The sequence below is a fragment of the Bos indicus x Bos taurus genome, chromosome 16 (genome assembly GCF_003369695.1).
Source record: "Bos indicus x Bos taurus breed Angus x Brahman F1 hybrid chromosome 16, Bos_hybrid_MaternalHap_v2.0, whole genome shotgun sequence".
Classification (NCBI taxonomy): Eukaryota; Metazoa; Chordata; class Mammalia; order Artiodactyla; family Bovidae; genus Bos; species Bos indicus x Bos taurus.
The window spans coordinates 78,309,903-78,331,076 of NC_040091.1; positions in this window are offsets into that span (position 1 = coordinate 78,309,903).

Sequence of the window (21,174 nt, forward strand, 5' to 3'; positions counted from 1 at the left end):
CTCCCTGTAGTCACTCAACTGCTTGGGACCTCCTTTTTGCTTTTCCCTTTTGAAGACTATAATTTTACTGAAGCTTAAAGAACAAAGTATTTTTTTTAAATGTGTAAAGGTGCTTCCGTGGTAGCTCAGACGGTAAAGCGTCTGCCTACAATGCGGGAGACCCAGGTTCGATCCCTGGGTCAGGAAGATCCCCTGGAGAAGGAAATGGCAACCCACTCCAGTATTGTTGCCTGGAAAATCCCATGGACTGAGGAGCCTGATAGGCTGCAGTCCATGGGGTCGCAGAGAGTCGGACACGACTGAGCGACTTCACTCACTTCACTCAAATGTGTAACGGAATCACTTGGCTGTGCAGCAGCAATTAACATCGTAAATCAACTATACTTCAATGAAAAAATGAATTTTAAAAATCATTTTAATAATTCCCCTCCACACACACTGGAGAACAAGGGAATTTCCATTCTGCTGGAATTCCTAGAGCTTGTGCATATTACTCTTTGCTTGTTTTTGAGTTGAAGTATAGTTGATTTGCAATGTCTCAGGTTTCAGTCAGTTCAATCTCTCAGTCGTGTTCGACGCTTTGTGACCCTATGGCCTGCAGCACGCCAGGCCTCCCTGTTCATCACCAACTCTCAGAGTTAACTCAGACTCATGTCCACTGAGTCGGTGACGCCATCCAACCATCTCATCCTCTGTCGTCCCCTTCACCTCCTGCCTTCAATCTTTCCCAGCATCAGGGTCTTTTTAAATGAGTCAGTTCTTTGCATCAGGTGGCCAAAGTATTGCAGTTTCAGATTCAAAATTAGTCCTTCCAATGAATATTCAGGACTGATTTCCTTTAGGATTGACTGTTTTAATCTTGCTGTCAAAGGGACTCTCAAGAGTCTTCTCCAACACCGCAGTTCAAAAGCATCAATTTTTCAGCGCTCAGCTTTCTTTATAGTCCAACTGTCACATCCATACATGACTACTGGAAAAACCATGGCTTTAACTAGATGGACCTCTGTTGGCAAAGTAATGTCTCTGCTTTTTAACATGCTGTCTAGGTTGGTCATAGCTTTTCTTCCAAGGAGCAAGTGTCTTTTAATTTCATGGCTGCAGTCACTATCTGCAGTGATTTTGGAGCCCAAAAAATAAAGTCTCTCATTGTTTCCACTGTTTCCCCATCTATTTGCCATGAAGTGATGGGACCAGATTCCTTGATCTTCATTTTCTGAATGGTGAGTTTTAAGCCAACTTTTTCACTCTCCTCTTTCACTTTCATCAAGAGGCTCTTTAGTTCCTCTTCACTTTCTGCCATAAGGGTGGTGTCATCTGCATATCTGAGGTTATTGATATTTCTCCGGGCAATCTTGATTCCAGCTTGTGCTTCACCCAGACCAGCATTTCTCATGATGTACTCTGCATATAAGTTAAATAAGCAGAGTGACAATATACTTCAGGTATGGTGCAAAGCAATTCAGTTATACATATATAACATGTATATGGGCTTCCCTGGCGGCTCAGTGGTAAAGAATCCGCCTGCCAATGCAGGAGACAGAGGTTCAGTCCCTGGGTCAGGAAGATCCTGTGGAAGAGGAAATGGCAACCCACTCCAATTCTCTTGCCTGGAAAATCCCATGAACAGAGGAGCCTGGTGGGCTACAGTCACTGGGGTCGCAAAGAGTCAGAGACAGCTGAGTGACTAAACAACAACAACAATATATGTATTTTTTTCAACAACATATATATTTTTTCTGATTTTTTTCATATAAGTTATTACAAGATATTGACTATAACATGTGAGTGCTCAGTCACTCAGTTGTGTCCAGCTCTTTCGACCCTGTGGACTGTAATCCGCCAGGCTCCTCTGTGATGGGATTTCCATGGACAAGAATTCTTTCCGGGCAAGAATACTAGAGTGGATTGCCATTCCTCAGTTCCTTGAGCTAAACAGTGGGTCCTTGTTTATCTATTTTTCATTTAGTGGTGTGGATCTGTTAATCTCAAGTTCCCAAGGTAGGCCTCCTGTGTGTCTGAAATGGAGCGAGCGTGGGCCCAGGCAGCCTTGCCCAGGGGCACCTATCCTGTGCCAGCAGTGGGCAGGGCCATGCTGAGTCAGGTCACCAGTGTACACAGCCTCCCGTTCCGGGCCCGAGGGCCTGGGAGGCTCCGTCAAGAATCCTGCCTGGCCGCCACATTCCCATCCTTATCTGACCGCTCCACCTTTTCTGGGAACCTGAGTGACATTCCACGGACGCCTCGGGCACTGCCGGGTGGCTGGTCCTGCTGAAGGCCCGGCTGCTGGTATTCTGAACAACTGGGGTCCCGGGGAGAAGCACCCTGGGCTGGGGAGATGCTTTAATCTTGCCAAGGTATGGCAGCCCCAGACAACGAAAGCGCGCCTCTCCATCCCTCCATCCTTCCTTCAGCGTCTGGCCTGTTAGGCCTTTCAAGTCCCTTTGGTGGAAGGTGGTCAGCCCGCGAGACCGATTTTCTCCTCGGCCTGTACCTGGAGGTGATCCTGATGCTGGGAAAGACTGAGGGCAGAAGGTGAAGGGGGCGGCAGAGGATGAGATGGTTGGATGGCATCACCGACTCAACGGACATGAGTCTGAGTAAACTCCGGGAGTTGGTGATGGACAGGGAGGCCTGGCGTGCTGCAGTCCATGGGGTCGCAAAGAGTCGGACACGACTGAGGACTGAACAACAGCAACAATGTAGCCGAGGATGTGAGCAGAGGTGCCTTCACAGAGAAAGGAGCCACGGCTGCTGCCGGCACGTCCTTCCGTCACAGAGTGCGCCGCGCGCTGGGCCTGTCCCCACAGAAGCCTGGCTCGGGACCAGACTGCCCGTCTTCAAGTTCCAGGCTCCGTGCTCCACAGCCCTGTTCCCTCTGGCCAATTCCTTCACCTTCCTGAGCCTCAGTCTTTTCATCTGCAAAATAGGAGAACAAAAATACCTCCCATTTGATGGGCTTCCCTGGTGGCTTAGATGGTAAAGCGTCTGCCTGCAATGCAGGAGACCTGGGTTCAGTCCCAGGGTTGGAAAGATCTACTGGAGAAGGAAATGGCAACCCATTCCAGTACGCTTGCCTGGAAAATCTCATGGACAGAGGAGCCTGGTAGTCTACAGTCCATGGGGCTGCAGAGAGTCGGACAAGACTGAGCAACTTCACTGTCTTTTCTTCCCATTTAAAGAAAAGACTTGAACAATGAGATTAAAGCGGCCGTGCCTGCAGAGCACTGAGGGTGTTTGTCCTGGGAGCAGCTGATGGCTCTCCTTGTTCAGAGCTCCTCCGCAGCTAGTGCAGTTTTAACAGCTGGGACGGGGCAGGAAGTGGAAACCGTGGCGGAAGAGGAAAGGGGGCCTCTGGGGTGTCTCAGACGCGTTTACAGCCCCAGGTGGAGGAGGCAGAGGCAAAGCGGAGATCAGAGCTTCTGAGCCCCGCAGGTGCCAGGGGAGCCCAAGCTGGAAAGGAGTGGAAGCCCCTCCTGGAGGGAGCTGACGCGGCCCATGGCGAGGAGTCAATCCCGAGAGGGCACGCGGCTTCTTCCACTGATTTCTTTAGCTTCATTCATTCATTCCACTCTGGCCATGCTGAGTCCCCACTGCAGCACACGGCCTTTCTCCAGGCTTATCTGACCCGCAGCGTGAGGGCTCTCAGTTCCACACCCAGGGAGGGAACCCGAGTGCCCTGCGTTGGAAGGCGAGTCCTTACCTGCTGGACCACCTGGGAAGTCCTGTCCCTGGTTTCTCCCTGTTGACAGCCGCCACATACCCTTTGCTGGAGAGGAATTAACACAGATTCAGCCCCTTGCCCCCAGTGCTCCAGACACCCCTCTACTGACCTAGGGAGACTCTCAGGGCTGAGCCCCTTGACCTACTTGCGGGGAGAAGTAGATGCTCACTAAATATTTCCTGACCACATAAATGTTTGGGCAAAGTGGAGTCAAACACGCACGGGAAAAACTGAGGATCAGGAAGCAGAGAGACCAGTCTACTCGAGCAATGCCTGCTCCTTCTTGGGGTCAGGGAGGACAAATGTTTGCTGTAAGAGCCAAGAGTGAATAGTCAGGACTGGGCCGTCCAGATGGGCTCTCTTACAATGAGCCAAGGCTGAAGCCTCACAGGAAAGCGGCCGAGACAATGTGTACACGTGTGTGTGCCTGTCCTTTGTGTGCACACTCGTGTGTGCCTTCCTTTGTGCGTACACACGTGTGTGCCTGTTCTTTGCATGTACACACGTGTGTGGCTGTCCTCCACATGTACGCGTGTGTGCTGTTCTTCACACGTGTGTGTGTGCCCGTCCTTCACGTGTACATGTGTGTGGCTGTCCTTCATGTGCGCCTCCTTTCATATGTACACTTGTGTGTGCCTGTTCTTCACGCGTACGTGTGTGTGCACCTGTCCTTCACATGTACATGTCTGTGTGCCTGTCCTTCAGTAAAATTGTGTCTGGATACAGACATGGGAAGTCTGTATCATTTGCACATGTCATGAACTCTTCTTCTTTTAATTTTTTCCAACCAATTTTAAAAATGTAAACACCACCCTGAGTTTGAAAGGTCCGTAAGAACAGGGGGTGTGGTGGCTCAGCCCCTGCTTTAGAAGGCTCCTGCTCCTGAGTCGGTGGGGGGCTCGGGGGGCCATGGCGGCCACACTGTCTCCCCCTGCCAAGGACATGCGTCAAGGATTCAGGGCCCACCTGAATAATCTCATCTCAAGATCCTTAATTCTATCAGCAAAGACTCCCTTTTCCAAATAAAAGATGACAGTCACAGGCGAAGATAATTCCTGAACCGTCTTTGCTGGATGCACAGTCACTGGCTGCCGACAAACAAACGTAGCTCGACTGGAAAACCACCGTGGGAGCAGCCGACTCGGGCGAAGGTCAGCCTGCGGGCTAACGCTAAGGGGTGAAAGTTTCCTGGAAGAAAGGACGTTCACACAGACTCTGCGAATCACCCAACAGACTGCTTCTTAGTTAAAAAGGAGGCGGACGACTCGGCAGGGAAGAAGTCTGCTGAGCGCCTCTGAGCCAGGCAGTCATGTGTTGTTACTGTTGTTCGGTCGCTAAAGTCCTGTCCAGCTCTTTGTAACCCCATGGACTCCAGCACACCAGGCTCCTCTGTCCTCCACTATCTCCTAGAGATAGTGCTCAGATTCATGTCCATTGAGTCAGTGATGTTGTCCAACCATCTCATCCTCTGCCACCCTCTTCTCCTTTTGCCTTCAGTCTTTCCCAACATAATGGTCTTTTCCTATGAGTCAGCTCTTCGCATCAGGTGGCCAAAATATTGGAGCTTCAGCTTCAGCATCAGTCCTTCCAATGAGTATCAGGACTGATTTCCTTTAGGAGTGACTAGTTGGATCTCCTTGCAGTTCCAGAGACTCTCAAGAGTCTTCTTCAGCACCACAGTTCAAAAGCATCAGCCTTTAGCACTTAGCCTTCTTTATGGTCCAACTCTCACATCTGCACATGACTACTGAAAAAAAACATAGCTTTGACTGTATAGCCCTTTGTTGGCAAAGTGATGTCTCTGCTTTTTAATATGCTGTCTAGGTTAGTCACAGCTTTTCTTCCAAGAAGCAAGCATCTTTTAATTTCATGGCTGCAGTCAGCATCTGCAGTGATTTCAGAGCCCAAGAAATAAAACCTGTCACTGCTTCCACTCTTCCTCCTTCTATTTGCCATGAAGTGATGGGACTGGATGCCACGGTCTTGGTTTTTTTAATGTTGAGCTTCCAGTCACCTTGTTCACTGTCCTCTTTCACCCTCACCAGGAGGCTCTCTAGTCCTCTTACCCTGGCATTCACCTGATGGGGTGCTCTGAGAGGACCCACCTCACCTGAGTAAGACACCAGCTGTCCCTCCGACTCTGCCCAGGAGGACATGCCACAGCCAGATCAAGGCACATTCTGCAGAGTAACTTACCTGGACTTTTCAAAACTGTCAATAATGCCCAAAATGTTAACAGCTGGTCAGTCCAGGTAAAAAGAATACAGGCGTTCATTGTATTATTCATTCAATTTTTCTCTAGGTTTGAAATTTTTCAAAACAACAAGCGAGCTACAACTTAAATGAATACAATGTTGTATGTTAATTATAGCTCAACAAAACTGGGTGGAGAATAATGAAGGATATCATTATAAAAGTGATCCCAGGGCCATGTTTAAAAATCAGAAATGAACTAAAAAGAGAATCTTTGAAAACCATTTGAATGATGGAAGCCTTGCTTGCCAAAGCTTCACATAATAAAAACTAAAGAGAGGGACTTCCCTGGCGGTCCGGTGGTAGGACTCTGTGACCCCAGTGTAAGGGGCGTGGGTTCAATCCCCGGCCAGGGAACTGATCCTGCACGCTGCTACTAAGAGCCAGCACAACCAAATAATATTTAAAAAGAGGAAGAAAACACTGAGGTCCAAATGAGAGAAGGAAGGAAGGAGGGAAGGGATTTTTAAAAACCTGAGGCTCAGCTGCAGAGCCTGCACAATTTCCTGAGCAGGGGTTTCTGGGAAGGTCGCCCATCCCTCCGTCCCAGCTCTGACTGAGCCCCGGAGGCGGGGGCGGCGGGGAGCGGGGGGCGAGTCTGGGCCCAATCCATCTGTGTGTCACAGCGGCTGCTGCGTCAGATGGAGTCGGGTGGCTGGACCCTGGCATGCAAGAGCAATAAACACTGCCCACCTGACTCCGTATTTCCGCCTCTGTTTTGTAACCCAAGTCCAGCTTGCTTATCTGTAAAATCATCGTGTTAGGCAGCTTGAACTGTGACCTGACCACTGAAATGCAAACAACTTCAGAAAAATGAAGTTATTCTAGTCGGTAGATGTTTTCCTTGGAAATGACAACGAAGCACAGAGATACGGAGTGGCTTCATGCCTGAGATATTCTTGAAATGCAAACCAAACCTCTGTAGCTTTTTATCCACCCCAGGCACTAGCCCCAAAATATTAGACTCCAGTTATCATCTTTAATTAATTCAATTCTACACCGAATTTGGAATTCTTCAGTAACTCTCCTTTCCAAAACTGCATCTGAGGTAGTGATGCATTTTATTAGGAGCTCTGCAATAGCTGAACTCTACATAACATGAATATCAAAGATCCAAAAATAAAATGACCTGGAAAGAGAAGGTCAGTTTTTCCTACAAAAGTTTCAACTTTATCTGTGAAATAAATATAATGCACGTACACGTGTTTGTTTGGCCAAAAATTTGCCCAAAAATCCAGATTTTTGTTAAGTGCCTAACAGTTGTCAGACACTGCGGAACTCCATTTCCATGAGGTAGTTTGTAAAAGTGACCGAAATGTCTTTCCTGCACCCGTTTTCTCAGTCATAGTGAGGTTCTTCCCGTCAAAAGTCAGGTTCCCCATGCCTTGCAAATCCGTCCCGGGGCTTGTGTCGCAAATGTGATGCAAGTCGTGACTTTAACGCCGCCTCCCCCCATGTATGTGGGGGTGCTCTCTCGCTGCACCTGGGGGCCCAGCACCCCCGAGTGAACAGGCCGAGTCAGCCAGGTGGAGCAGAGACTCCAGCCACCCTCCAAGCACTGCAGCAGGGCCTCCTGGGCGTGTGGCCACCAATTAGCCCACCGCTGACTCTAGGCACACCACCCACCCAAGAGAAATCCCAGGAGCTGCCACACCCGAACCCTCTGACCGCAGAAGCTAGAGACTTGGTTGTTTGAAGCCACTAAATCTGGCAAGAGCTGGAGGGACTGTGGTCCTAGCAAGAAGCCATCTGATTAAAACGGGACAACATTTCACAATTCAGAACACTATATCAAGCTTCCCTGTGGTTCAGACGGTAAAGAATCCACTTGCTGTGCGGGAGATGCAGGTTCAATACCTGGGTTGGGAAGATGCCCGGAGGAGGGAATGGCAGCCCACTCCAGTATTCTTGCCTGGAGAATCCCATGGACAGAGGAGCCTGGCAGGTTACAGTCCTTGGGGTCGCACAGAGTCAGACAGGACTGAGCGACTGACATGTTGAAACAAACTGTAATTCACACACTTGACATGGTTCTTTCTTATAACATCAGAGATGCAGGCTCACGTCCACTTGCTCCAGACGGCGGCGTGATGGGCAGAACTACGGTCCTGCTAAGCCCACCGACCGAAGCTCGGGGACAACACTGTGGTTTACTCAGCTAGCGTTTCCGCAGCATCTGTTGAGTCCACAGGAACCTGGAGGTGATCAAAGGAATCAGGCTCTACCCTCAAATCCTTGCTCAAGGGAAAGCACGTAGGAATCAGATGGAAATAGACTCTGAGCATCGCTGGGCGTAGAGGGTGGGGGGAAGAGATGGGACTAAGACCTCCAGGCCCTGACACCCGGGAGTCAGCCTGGAAAGTGGGGAGGGGGGTTACAGGGCAGAGAAGCAAAGGAGAGACCTAGCCGGCACCCTGTTCTTTACAACTTCAAGTCCTTCCTGGGACTGGAACCCAGGACGCAAGTAGAGAAAGCAGCAGGGTGAGCGGAGCCGAGGGGTGGAGGGGAGGCGAAGGTCATAACGGTGCACAAATGTATCACCCTAAGACACTGCCCTGGGACTTCCCTGGTGGTTCAGCAGCTGAGAGCCTGCCTGCCAATGCAGGGGACACAGGCTCGATCCCTGGTCCAGGAAGATTCCACGTGCCGAGGAGCAATTAAGCCCGTGCTCCTCCACAAGAGAAGTCACCACACCCAGCCCACACGCCACAGTGAAGAGCAGCCCCACGACTAGACAAGCCTCTGCACAGCAATGAGGACCCACCGCAGCTGCAAACAGATCTTTTTTAAAAAATGCTGCATTCCGTTCTCAAGGTAAACGGGAGCCACTGGCAGTCGCTGAGGCAGGGAGAAGACAGGACAGGTTCCGGGGCGAGAACGCTGAGGGGATGCTCAGCGGGAGGCAGGGGACCGACCGCGTGGAGCTGCGGCTGCACTGCAGACCCCCGGGGAGGCCTTCACTGAGGGGCCCTCCGGAGGCTGGAGGATGGGGACCAACCCCAAACCCGGGCACGCTGTGGGCAGGGGAGTCAGGAGGGGAAAGACGCCGTCAGGGTGACCCGTGGGCTCAGCGATGTCAGGGGGCAGGCTGGGGGTCGCCACTGACAGGTGAGGGTGGGATTCAGGCTGAGCTGGGTATCCATGGAAACCCCAGGTGGAAAGGGATGCGCAGCTGCCCCTGAGCCGGGCGGAGGGAAGCCACAGACCAGGGGACACACACCCAGGGACGTGCCCTCGGAAGAGCAGCTTCCGCCCTGAGCACCCACATCTGTGCAGGGGAGAGATGAACCCTTATGCAACGGGGGTGTGGTGAACATTACGTGTGATATTGTTCAACACGGTGCTGGGTGCATGACAGGCGCTTGACATGGGCTGCCTTATCATCAAGCGAGATCAGGAAGAGAATAGGTCAGTGTGCAAGGCCAGGAGAGGTGGGGAGCAGGAGCTCCAGAGTTTGAGAAACAGGCTAAGGAGCAGACACAGGACACGGAGGGGGAAACGGCAAGAAAGTCAAATCCGCAGAAGAAAATCCGACAGCGGGCAGCCAGCCCTCTGCTCAATCCCTGGTCGGGGAACTAAGATTCCAGATGCAGTGCATCTCGGCCAGAAGACAAAAAAGATAAAACTATCAGCTATTAATAGAGATCAGATTATATTATATAAGAATTGTTTATTTGTGTCACCATCTTTAATTTCTGACAATAAATATGCATTATTCACCTATATACATCCCCAAAACCCCACATTAAAAAAATAATAAAATAAAAGGAGTTACAGAATATTTCAGCGGGTGATGGTGGGGAGGAGCGCGTTCCTCGGTTCCAGTATTGCTCACAATATGACCCCTCACGATCCTTCTATGGGGCTTCCCAGGTGGCCAGCGGTTAGGAAGCCGCCCGCAATGCAGGAGACCCAGGTTCTGTCCCGAGTGGGGAAGACCCCTGGAGAAGGGAATGGCAGTCCACTCCAGTATTGTTTCCTGGAGAATCCCACGGACAGAGGAGGCTGGCGGGATGTAGTCCTCAGGGGTCACAGAGTCTGACGCAGCGAGTGACTAACACTTCCACTTTGACTTTTCTGAGGTTGTTTCCAGCGAGTCCATAATCTTTCTCCATCCAGACTGGACTCCATTCTCCCCTCTCAGACTCTTCGCTCTGCCTGGAGCACCGCCTCCCAGAGACTAACACCCACCCTGCCCAGGGTACTGGCTGGGGTGGGGTGTTAGTCCTCTCTGGTAGATAGGCCTGTCCATCAAGATACCGCCAACCGCACCACCCCCACCCGGCCCCCATCTCTGACCTTTCTCATCAGTGACTCTGAAGGCAAGACTACTTCATTCAGTGCCCGAAACACTCAGCCTGAGGTCATTCTTACAGACCAGCTGCAGGAGTCTCTGAACTCTGAAATCATTGTAGAACAGTGTGTGTGCACATCTGTGTGCTTTCTGGGAAAGAGGACCCATGATTTCACCAGATCCTCAAACCTCCCGTGACCTGGGAGGGGTCAGAACACCACTGAACTCTCATTCAGTCCACCTGCCCCACCCACTCCAGGGTTACCGCGAGGACTGACCCAGCCCGGCGACTCCGGGTGACTGTGCTCCACACGGCACTGGACTCGCATCCCCCTGGCTCACACGGCACCTGGCCCGCGTCCCCCTGCCCTCACGGCACCGGGCCCGGGTCCCCCTGGCCCACACGGCTCCGGGCCCGCGTCCCCCTGGCCCTCACGGCACCGGGCCCGCGTCCCCCTGGCCCTCACGGCGCCGGGCCCACGTCCCCCTGGCCCTCACGGCACCGGGCCCGGGTCCCCCTGGCCCACACGGCTCCGGGCCCGCGTCCCCCTGGCCCTCACGGCACGGGCCCGCGTGACCCTGGCCCTCAGGACACTGGGCTGTGAACCCTTGATAAATGCCGGCCCAGACCCAGTGGAAAGAGGACAGTGTTGAGAAGTAAGCCTTAGCTCCTCCAGTTTAAAGATCCTTTCACAACCCACGTAACAGCAAAAGTTAAAGTGAAAGCATTGCATTTTCTCCTAAACGGGAGCCAGGCGGGGGCCCGGCCGCAGGCAGCCACATCTGTCCCCGACACTTCTGTCTTGAGTAACCATCCTCACAGCTCGCTGCACCCCGCTTCCTCTCTGTGCAAGGCGGGACGCTGTGCTTGCCCGGTGGCGTCTGAAGCAGGAGGCTGGGACGACCCAGAGGCCGCCGGCCGTGCCCCGTCGCGCAGCGTCCCCCCCAGTCCTCCCACCAGAGCGCCCGTGCACGCAGACGCAGATGCTTGTGTTCGAGTCCTGGGGGGCTGCCTCCTGCGGGTCTAAAACATTCCAAACGGGTTCAGATTTGACAATGCTGGTAAGAGAAGCCAGGGCGGGAATGCACTCTGACCACACGTCTTAACCCACATTCCCATTGGATAAGGATTAGGAACTTCATTCCCTTTACAAATTTTGTTATGAAAATAAAGGTCTGGGCTTTTCCCCTTTTTAAAGTACCCGACTCGGGACTTCCCTGGTGGCCCAGTGGTTAAGGCTCCTCGCTTCCGCTGCAGAGGACTCAGGCTCCATTCCTGGTTGGGGAACTAAGAACCAAGATCCCACATGCCTCGTGGCACAGCCAAACGTAAATACGTACATGATTCTACAGTAAATACAACTCGACCGTAAGAAGGGAGGAACTAGTGACTGTAAGAGCCCAGCTGAATCTCAAACGTGCTACCCTGGAAGAAGCCAGACCAGGAGAGGACGTGGCCTGTGGGTCTCCCCAAGGGCCAGGGATGGGCAGGAGCTGGGGATGGAGGCAGGAGGGGCTACGGACCCTCTGCGGGGCGGGGGGGGGGCGAGAAATGGAGAGACTCCTTACCGTGACTATGATGCTTTCACAGTGTGTGTGTGTGTGTGTGTGTGCGCGCGCGCGCGTGCTCAGTCGCCCAGTCGTGTCTGACTCTGTGACCCCATGGACTGTAGCCTGCCAGGCCCCTTGCCCATGGGATTCTCCAGGCAAGAATGCTGGAGTGGGTTGCCATGCCCTCCTCCAGGGGCCCTTCCCAATCCAGGGATTGAACCCCGGTGTCCCGAGTTGCAGGCGGATTCTTTACCATCTGAGCCAGCAGGGTGGCTACAAATGTCAAAACGTGGCACGTGTGTGCACTGACTGGATGTGAATCACACATCGATGACGCCGCTTTGAAAAATTCTATTATGTCACTGAATTTCTTCAAGAAAAGTGAGCATTGTCCACCGCGTCCGCCTCTAAAGGCGAGCTCACTGGCCCCCCGGCTATCTGTGAATCAGTCTGGAGCCCCCGGGACTCAGCCCAGCCAGCCCTTGGCCTCGGCGCTCCCCCTCCCCCAGGGCCCCGCACAGACTCACCCCATGCCCCTGCCTCTCTCCTCCTCCTCAGTCCTGCAGACACAGCTCAGGGGTCTCCAGAGGGGCCCCTCCCCAGGGCTCCGGGGCCCCAGGGTATCTTTCTCACCTCCTCTGTCCACTTTGTACTGACTCTATCTGTTCAGGCTTCTGGTTCGGCTCCCATCACCGCCTCACCCCAGACTACACCTAAAGGGGTTCTTAACCTGTTTGGTGCCTTGGTTTCCTTTGGCGGCTGTGTGAAACCTCCCCAGAATCAGGCAAAATACACAGACATATGCAGAAAGCTAATTATGGAATTAGAAATTATGAATTAGAAAGCTAATTAGAGTTGTGGTCCTGGAGAAGACTCTTTAGCATCTCTTGGGGATCCAGCCAGTCCATCCTAAAGGAAATCCATCCTGAATATTAATCGGAAGGACTGATGCTGAAGCTGAAGCTCCAATACTTTGGCTACCTGACACAAAGACCTGACTTATTTGAAAAGACCCTGATGCTGGGAAAGATTGAAGGCAGGAGGAGAAGGGGACAACAGAGGATGAGATGGTTGGATGGCATCACCGACTCAATGGCTGTGAGTTTGAGCAAACGGTAGGAGTTGGTGATGGACAGGGAGGCCTGGTGTGCTGCAGTCCATGGGGCTGCAAAGAGTCAGGCATGACTTAGCAACTAAACAACAATTATGAAATAGTTAAATATTAAAATATACATTTGATGTACACAGTAACATGGGTGTCTAGGTCAGGTGAAGTGAAGTCGCTCAGTTGTGTCCGACTCTTTGCAACCCCATGGACTGTAGCCTACCAGGCTCCTCTGTCCATGGGATTTTCCAGGCAATAGCCCTGGAGTGGATTGCCATTTCCTTCTCCAGGGGATCTTCCCAACCCAGGCATCGAACCCGGGTCTACCGCACTGTAGACAGAGGCTTTCCCGTCTGAGCCACCAGGGAAGTCCTAGGTCTGGTAACTACCATTATTTTTATGTTACAAGTGCACTGCATGTCACGAGAGCTGCCGAGAGCTGTGATGCGCCCGACAGTCACAGGGACCGCTCTGCCCCCGGGCTTCCATAGCTGCTCATCTCTGAAGGAAACGCTGCATTGCAGTTGGAGGTTACTGAAAATGGACCTTCTTTTCCATCCACGTTCACAAAGCCCCTGAATTCCACCCAAGGACAAGGATCCGTGGCCGCCTGGGTAAGAACTGCTATTCAGGCCATGTACGATTTATCTTTGTGTTCTCAAAGCTCCTAGCACGCAAGGGGAACGTAATATCCAGATGCCACACACTGTAAAAACAACGACAGCACTAAGTATGAATTCAAAGACAAAGGTTAATAATTTCTCCTGCTATAAACTGTTACCATTACTACTAGGGTGCTCACAGCCAAGTGTAGCCTGGGAAACTTCACGGACGGCCAAGGGGCTTCAGATGCATCTACCTGGGACCACACTATTCCCTGGCCTCCTTAGAGGAGGCTCCGGTTCTCTCAGCATTGACGTAGAAGCATGGAAAGAGTACTGAGAAGGTTCAGGGGATGTGGGGGTTGGGCGGGGGAGTCAGCTCCCTTGCCGTGACCTTGCCACGCGCAGTGTGACCTCAAGTGGCCGTGAAGGTCCAGACACAGCCACAAGAACTTGCCTTTGCTCAGGCTTCTTTTCCACCTGTTGCCATGGAGACTAAAGCAAGATGCTTCGTCCCAACCGCACCTCTCTCTTCCTATTTCTAAACACCTCTTCTCCTCTCTCTTGCTGGTACAGCGATTGTTGAGAGCGTTTTCTACGAGCATAAGCATGCTGAAATGGGGTCACGTGAGCCGGAGGGACAGCGGAGCACTGAGGGGGCCGCCCGGTCCCCGGCGAGTGTTCACAGGATCTCTGGTCACTGGGCTGTGGTTCCTGCCCCCAGAGGGTCAGGGCAACGTAGGGGTGTGGCCAGGCTCGGAGGAGGCAGCTCCACCCTCCGACCCACCGTTTCCTCTAGCCCTGGAGGTGGATCAGCGTCTAACATCCAGCGTCTTTCAAATTACTGAGGTGAGTAAACCTGAGCACCCCTTTCCTCTCCTACCCAAGATACTGGGAGTCAGTCTTACCCTCAACCAAGTTCAAGACTGCTGCCAGGTGAGGCGCGCACCCACCCCCTCCCCCGACGCTGTCATAGCCTAGACGCCTCAACGTCATCGGTGGGCCGCTGGGAGACAGGCGGACTCCCTAGGGCCACGGCGTCCTGGCTGCTGGGGGTCCTGGGGTCACAGGAGGCTCCCCTCACCCTGGCTCCTCTGAGGACACCGGGCACCCTGCAGGGATGGGCGTCTGCCCCCCACGCTCAGTCTCGCTCACCAGCCTCTCACCTTCATCCGCAAACATGCTCACGGCGATTGCATCCGCAGAGTAGCAGCTACCTTTACACCACTCCTGCCAAAGTTACCACATTTCCACCCCACTATCTGTTCCAGCTTCCGAGGCCGGTGTCTTCACTTCCTCCTCCCTGTCACCCCCTCCTATGACCTCCCAGAACTCTGCTTCCAGCCACCAACTCTGCACCGCGCTGCAACAAGGTCATTAAAATGCATGGAACCAAGTCGAGGAGCTCATCATTGCCCCACCATGGTCCCCAAAGACGGCTCTGCGTCCTCCGAGGGCAAAGTCGCGGGGACGCCAGCCAGTCCCTGCACCTGGAAGCTGTCCCCACACCCTCCCTTCCTCGCTCTGAGGCTGCTGCTAGTGTGGCTTTTGAGATCTTAGTCCCCCGACCAGGGACAGAACCCGGGCTCCACAGGGAATGCGATGAGTCCGAGCCGCGGATTCCCAAGGCTGCTGTTTCCAATTCTCCTTCCTCAGCCTCTGGTCTCCCTCAACCTAAGCACTGCCTTTAGGAGATCTAATGCACTGGGCTTCAAACTCTTCTCCTCATGAATATCCTAAAACGAAAACTGCATGCCCCTGGGCAATGTTCAATTTGACATCCACATTTTTTAACCCGAGTTTAAATGGCTGCAAAGCAACTCATTGACAGTGTTGTGAGTGCACAAATCTTTAATAAAGCCAGAAATGGCACATCATTCTTTTTTTCTTTCTTTTTCCATTCCATTTACCCCACAGATTTAATTGCTTTATTGACATATAAGTCACATCATCACGCAGTTCATCCATTTGAAGTGTACAAATTTCGTGGTTTTTAGCATAGTCACAGATTTGTGCGACCATCAACACAATCAATTTTCTTTATTTTGCTTATTTTTTGGCCAGGCCACACAGCTAGCAGGATCTTAGCTCCCCAAGCAGGGACAGACCCAGGGGGCTGTGTCCTAACCACTGGACCACGAGGGAATTTCCCCCACACACACACCCCCCGACCCTTTTTTCCCTCTTTTCCTATTTTTCCGCCCACAATGAGTTTTAAAACACTTTCATCTCCTTAAAAGAAACCCATGGCCATTGGCAATCACGCCCATCCCCCACTCCCGTAGCACAGCCCAGAGCCACCCCAATGGGTCTGTAGGTTCACTTCCTTGGGACGTTTCAAACACGGGCCGTCGCACAGCGTGCGGTCTCTCGTGAGGGCCTCTTTCAGGCAGCACCACGTTTCCGTGATCCAGGCTCTCTCCTTCCTACTGTCCAAAGCCGCTCCACTGGACGCATGGACCACACTTCACTCGGTCGCTCCTCAGTGGTGGACAGCTCGCTTGTTCCTACATGTGGGCTGTCTTGAACACTGCTGCTGTAGACATCCACGTAGAAGCTTTTATGTTGCTCACCGATTTTAAGCCACATTTACCTTTAAGCTTCAAAGTATTTTACTGACAACCTTTCCGTGTAACTCATCCACAAGCTATGTACATAATTCAAAATTAAAATTTTCAAAGTTGCTGTGACCATAATTTAAGCACACAAAAAAACTTCTGGATTGAGAAGCAGTAAATCCCAATTATTAACAGTACAGAGTTAGTCGAAGCATCAGAAGCATATCATAAACTTTGACGATGATTCAACATAAAAGATAAAATCTTAATGGAAATACATCCCTTAACCAGAGGAACTGGGTTTATATCCCAGTGGTTAGTGCATGGGTCTGTGGACGCCTCATTATTACAACGAAACATTTTGGCATAACTTGGCATCACTGCTTTCCTTTTTTTTTTTGGTCATGCTACATACAAGGCACGTGGGATCTGAGTCCAGGGATCAAACCTGTGCCCCCTGCAGTGGGAAGTCTGAGTGCTAATCGCCCAGACCAACAGGGAAGTCTCTGCTTTTCTTTTTATAGACGCAGTCCCTGAGGAACTCTTCTCACGTAAGTGAAGAAATACAAGCTTTCTACTCAGAGTAACATTACTCAAATCTTGGAAATCTGTGCAAATCACAGCCCCAGGATCACTTTGGCATCTCTCATCAAAAACCACATTTCGGTCCCCCAACGAGGTGGAAGCAAATATCTGGAAACGCCTGACGGTGTGGGGGAGCATCCCGGGAACCTCGAGCACCACCCCAGCCCCCTGAATCTCCCTCTGTCTGGAGCCCAGGGGTGGGGACACACGCCCCGGAACGCAGGAGGGCGGGAGATGCGCCTTTCTCCTGCCACGTGGGAGGGGGACGCGCTTGTTCTCAGAAAGGGGTGTCATCACCCAGACCGCAGGCTCCTTCTTCTCCCCAGCCTGGCTCCCTGCTCTATGCCTTTCTCCGGCTGCCACATGGCTGGTCAGCCCTCAAGCCCCCCCAAGAGCCCCACGCCCAGCCGAGCTCCCCCAGATCGCCCTCCTGCCCCGCACTGCCACCAGACCAGTATGTGCAGCAGCACATCCTTCCCTCTGCCTGCAGACTGCCTCCTCTGGGAGACAGAGGGAAGCCCGCAGTCTCCAAGGGAAGGACCCTCTGACCGCGGCCGAGAAGGACCTGACACAGGAGAAGGCAGGCTGGTGGTTAAGGGGATGGACCTGAGACAGGAAGATAACCCGCAGTGGCCGCAGTGGCCTCCCTGAGCCAGCTTCCTCGCCTGCAGATAAGGACACTCCCTTTCCTACAGGGCAGCCACCAGGATGAAGGGATTAAAGGTGTGTCACGAGCTGGGGCCTCCTGGTGATCCATGGTTAAGGGCTCCGGGCTCCCAGGGCAGGGGGCCCAGGTCGGGGAGCTAGGATTCCACAGGCCTCAAGAAGACCCGGCACGGCCAAAGAAACAAGCCAAAGGGCTGTGTCACTCTCAGCACAGGGCCCGGCACACGGCACACGGGGGCGAGGCCTCGGACCGCACCTGACTGACTGCACTGAACTGAGGCTGAAAATTTGCAAATGTGTCACCAGACACACCCCTCTTCCCACCTGGGCACCCAGCAAATGGGACTCAGCGTGGACAAAGATGACGTCTTGTTCGTCCCCTCAGCTCTGTTTCATTTGCCTTTCCTCCCCGATCCCACATGTTGGCAAACTCCTTCTGCCAAGGATTCATGCCGAACACATCCGTGCATAGTCCTTGACAGATCCTGCTGGGCCCACCTTCGAAATGTACCCGGGATCTGATCCCTCCCCCCAACTCCGTGAGCAGCGGTCGATGCTCTCCTCCCCTCTCCTGTCTGGATCAAGGCCGTGGCCTCTCACTGGCCTCCCTGCCTCAAACCTGCCTCCAGGAGTCTGATCTCAACCCAGCCATCGGAGCAATCTTCTTAAGACCTCAGTCACAGCACCTCCTCAGCTCAACACCCAGCAATGACTCCGTAGCTCTCTCCTAGTAAAGCCCAAGGCCCATCTCATCTCAGCACCCCTCACTCTCCTCCAGCCACACTGAGTTCCTTGTTCATCTTAAGTCTTGCCTGCAGGCAACTTCCCATTTCACCTCTGCTGTTTCCTCTGCCTGAAACCGCTCCCTCTGAAACCCCCCACCGGGTTAACTCACTTACCGACCTCAGATCTTTGCTCAAAGCCCATCTTTGCGATGGCACCCGACTCCAGTACTCTTGCCTGGAAAATCCCATGTACAGAGGAGCCTGGTAGGCTGCAGTCCATGGGGTCGCTAAGAGACGGACACGACTGAGCGACTTCACTTTCACTTTACACTTTCATGCACTGGAGAAGGAAATGGCAACCCACTCCAGTGTTCTTGCCTAGAGAATCCCAGGGACGGGGGAGCCTGGTGGGCTGCCATCTATGGGGATGCACAAAGTCGGACACGACTGAAGTGACTTAGCAGCTTAGCAGCATCTTCATGAGGAAACTCAGACACAGCATCCCCCCCCGCCCCCGCTCTGAGGGACTCTGGGGTGCTGTGCTGCGGACCAGTCACGCTTGGGCCTCTGAGGACATGAGGGGAGAAGCTCCCACTTATTGCCTGTCTCCTCCGGCCCACGCTGGGACCTGTGAAGAAACTGTCCAACTTCACCACGATCAAAGCAACTGTCCCTGCTCGCCAGGCTCGTGACAGCTGAGACAGAGCCATGCCTGTCTGCACCTGGTCTTCAGGCCCAGCCGACCTCTGGAGCCCACGCCCTCGTCTGGCAAACACGTGCCCTGTTCCCCCCTCCAGTTCTGCAGAGTTGAGTGAAAGGCAGGTAGCTGAGGGGTTTAATTTGTTCTTTTAATGCCAAGTCACCGTATCATGGCCATCAATCTAGGCTGGGAAAACACACAATTGATACTGAATACAGTTCACGTTTTCACCTGCGTGGGTCCCACAACAGCCCTGAGTACAGAGCGCAGCAAGCTAGACTCTTTCTCAGAGCCCGTCTGGCCGCCCAGCTTTTCTGCCCTCTCCCCCTGAACCACTCACTGAGGGAAGCACGCGCTCCAAGCTGCTGACGACGTTCCTGCCCGTGAGTCGTCAGGTTCACGACCTTCCCTGCTCTCTGCAGGGACACCAGGTGGCTCACTCAGCCACGGTGAGGAGGGCGGTGGGCACGATGTAGCCCCTGAGTTTCCATACACTCGGCCTGAAGGTATTTAAAATACAAGTCGCAGGACTTCCCTGGTGATCCAGTGGTCAAGACTGCCTGCCATTGCAGGGGACACAGGTTCCATCCCTGGACTGGGAACTTGGATCGCATGTGCCTCGGACAACTAACCCATGGGCCACAACCACTAAGCCTGCGCTTTCGAGGCCACGTGCTGGAACGACTGAAGCCTGCGCTCCTAGAGCCTGAGCTCGGGAACAAGAGACGCCACCGCCACGGGAAGCCCGAGCTCCATGCCGGGAGCAGCCTCCGCTCCCCACAGCTGGAGAAAACCTACGCACAGCAGCAAAGACCCAGCATGGCCATCAGTTGGTCATAAAAAAAAAAAAAATGCAGCTTGTTTGTCTGTAGATGGCTGAGGCTGGCCTGGAGAAGGCAGTGGAGGCTCCTGACACCGTGGTGGGTGTGGGCAGCACTCCCGCAGGGCAGCGGCCAGTGCTCCGTCCCAGATGGGCCCAGGGGCGCCATGCCCAAGGCTCGGCCACAGAGGGCCGCGAAGCGGCTCCCCACTCGGGACGCGAACCTGCTGGAGGCCAAGCACCGTAACTGGCCCCGTAGTAAATTCCCACCTTGTGAAATGACCCAGGATGTTTGTTAATACTGGTAAACAGACATTTCTGACTTCCTGGAGTGTTTGCATTCTCTCTAGTCCCAGATACTGACTTTAGAGGAACCACTTTTATAGGATAAAAATAAAGCAGCAGTTCTCAGTACAAATTACTCTGACTTTCATCTTCATCTGTAGCCTGCATTCCCATCAAGAGTTCTGTAAACTTTCTGATTCGAAGGAAACTCTAGCTTCCTGCCACTTCCTCTATTAACAGTCACAGCCATACCTCCTCAGGGTCTATTCAACTCCGAAATCAAAATAGGAAAACAGACTTCCAGAAAGTTCAACCGAAGGTGGACATCACCTCTTAAGATCTGGTTCATTACTGTATGTGGTTTATTTGCCAGTTATTAGGTCTTTCCAGAAAACTAACTCAAGAAACATAATTATGCAAAACCTCAGAATAATGGTCAAGATTAAGTTTCTCTTTTTTGTAAACCATGCAAGACCAGGGCTTTTCCATTTATGTTCATTTTCACTTTCTAAGAATGGGAAGAAACATTTACACAATTTCACCAACGTATGACCATCAGAAAAAGGACTTATCAGGTAAGAAATCTCCAGGGACTTCCTTGGTCCAGTGGCTGAGACTCCAAACTACCAGGGCAAGGGGCCTGGGTTGGATCCCTGGTCAGGGAACTAGACCCCGCATCCTGCCACGAAAGATGCTCCGTGCCGCAACTAAGACCAAAGACCCCGAGTGCAGCAAAGACCCAGGGCAGCCAAACAAACAAACGAAAAGAAACCTCCAGAAATAAGCTCTAAAATTAATACTAAGTCACTCTGCATCAGCACGTGAGCATCTTCCAGTCTTATTCGTACTTAAAATAACGGCAGACCAGCTCACGGTTTGATTTTTCTGCTGCACTTTCCCCGGGCTCAGAATGGGTTGACCCAGCAAAGACCAGGTGACTCAGCATACTGAAACTGCAGACCTCAGGTTTACAGGGTGGATATCTTCCTCTCCGCTAGAAGATACTGCTGAGACGATATCAGGATGGGGTTTTTTTTTTTAATTCAAGGTTTAAAAGGTCAACGAATCTAAACATATGCCTCTGTAGCAAAAATAATAACAAAAAGACAAATATAGAACAGAGAAAAGAGAAATAAGATTCTCATAAAAACAATTCTAATCTGATTGCTAAAAAGACTGCTGGACTTCAGTGCATTAGCATTTAAATTACCCCAGTAGGATGCGGGGGAAATACCCCACTGGTGCTAAAAAGACAGGGAAGCTGGGGAGGTTTGCACCTTTCCTTCTCCCATTGTTTAAGCAGAGCCAG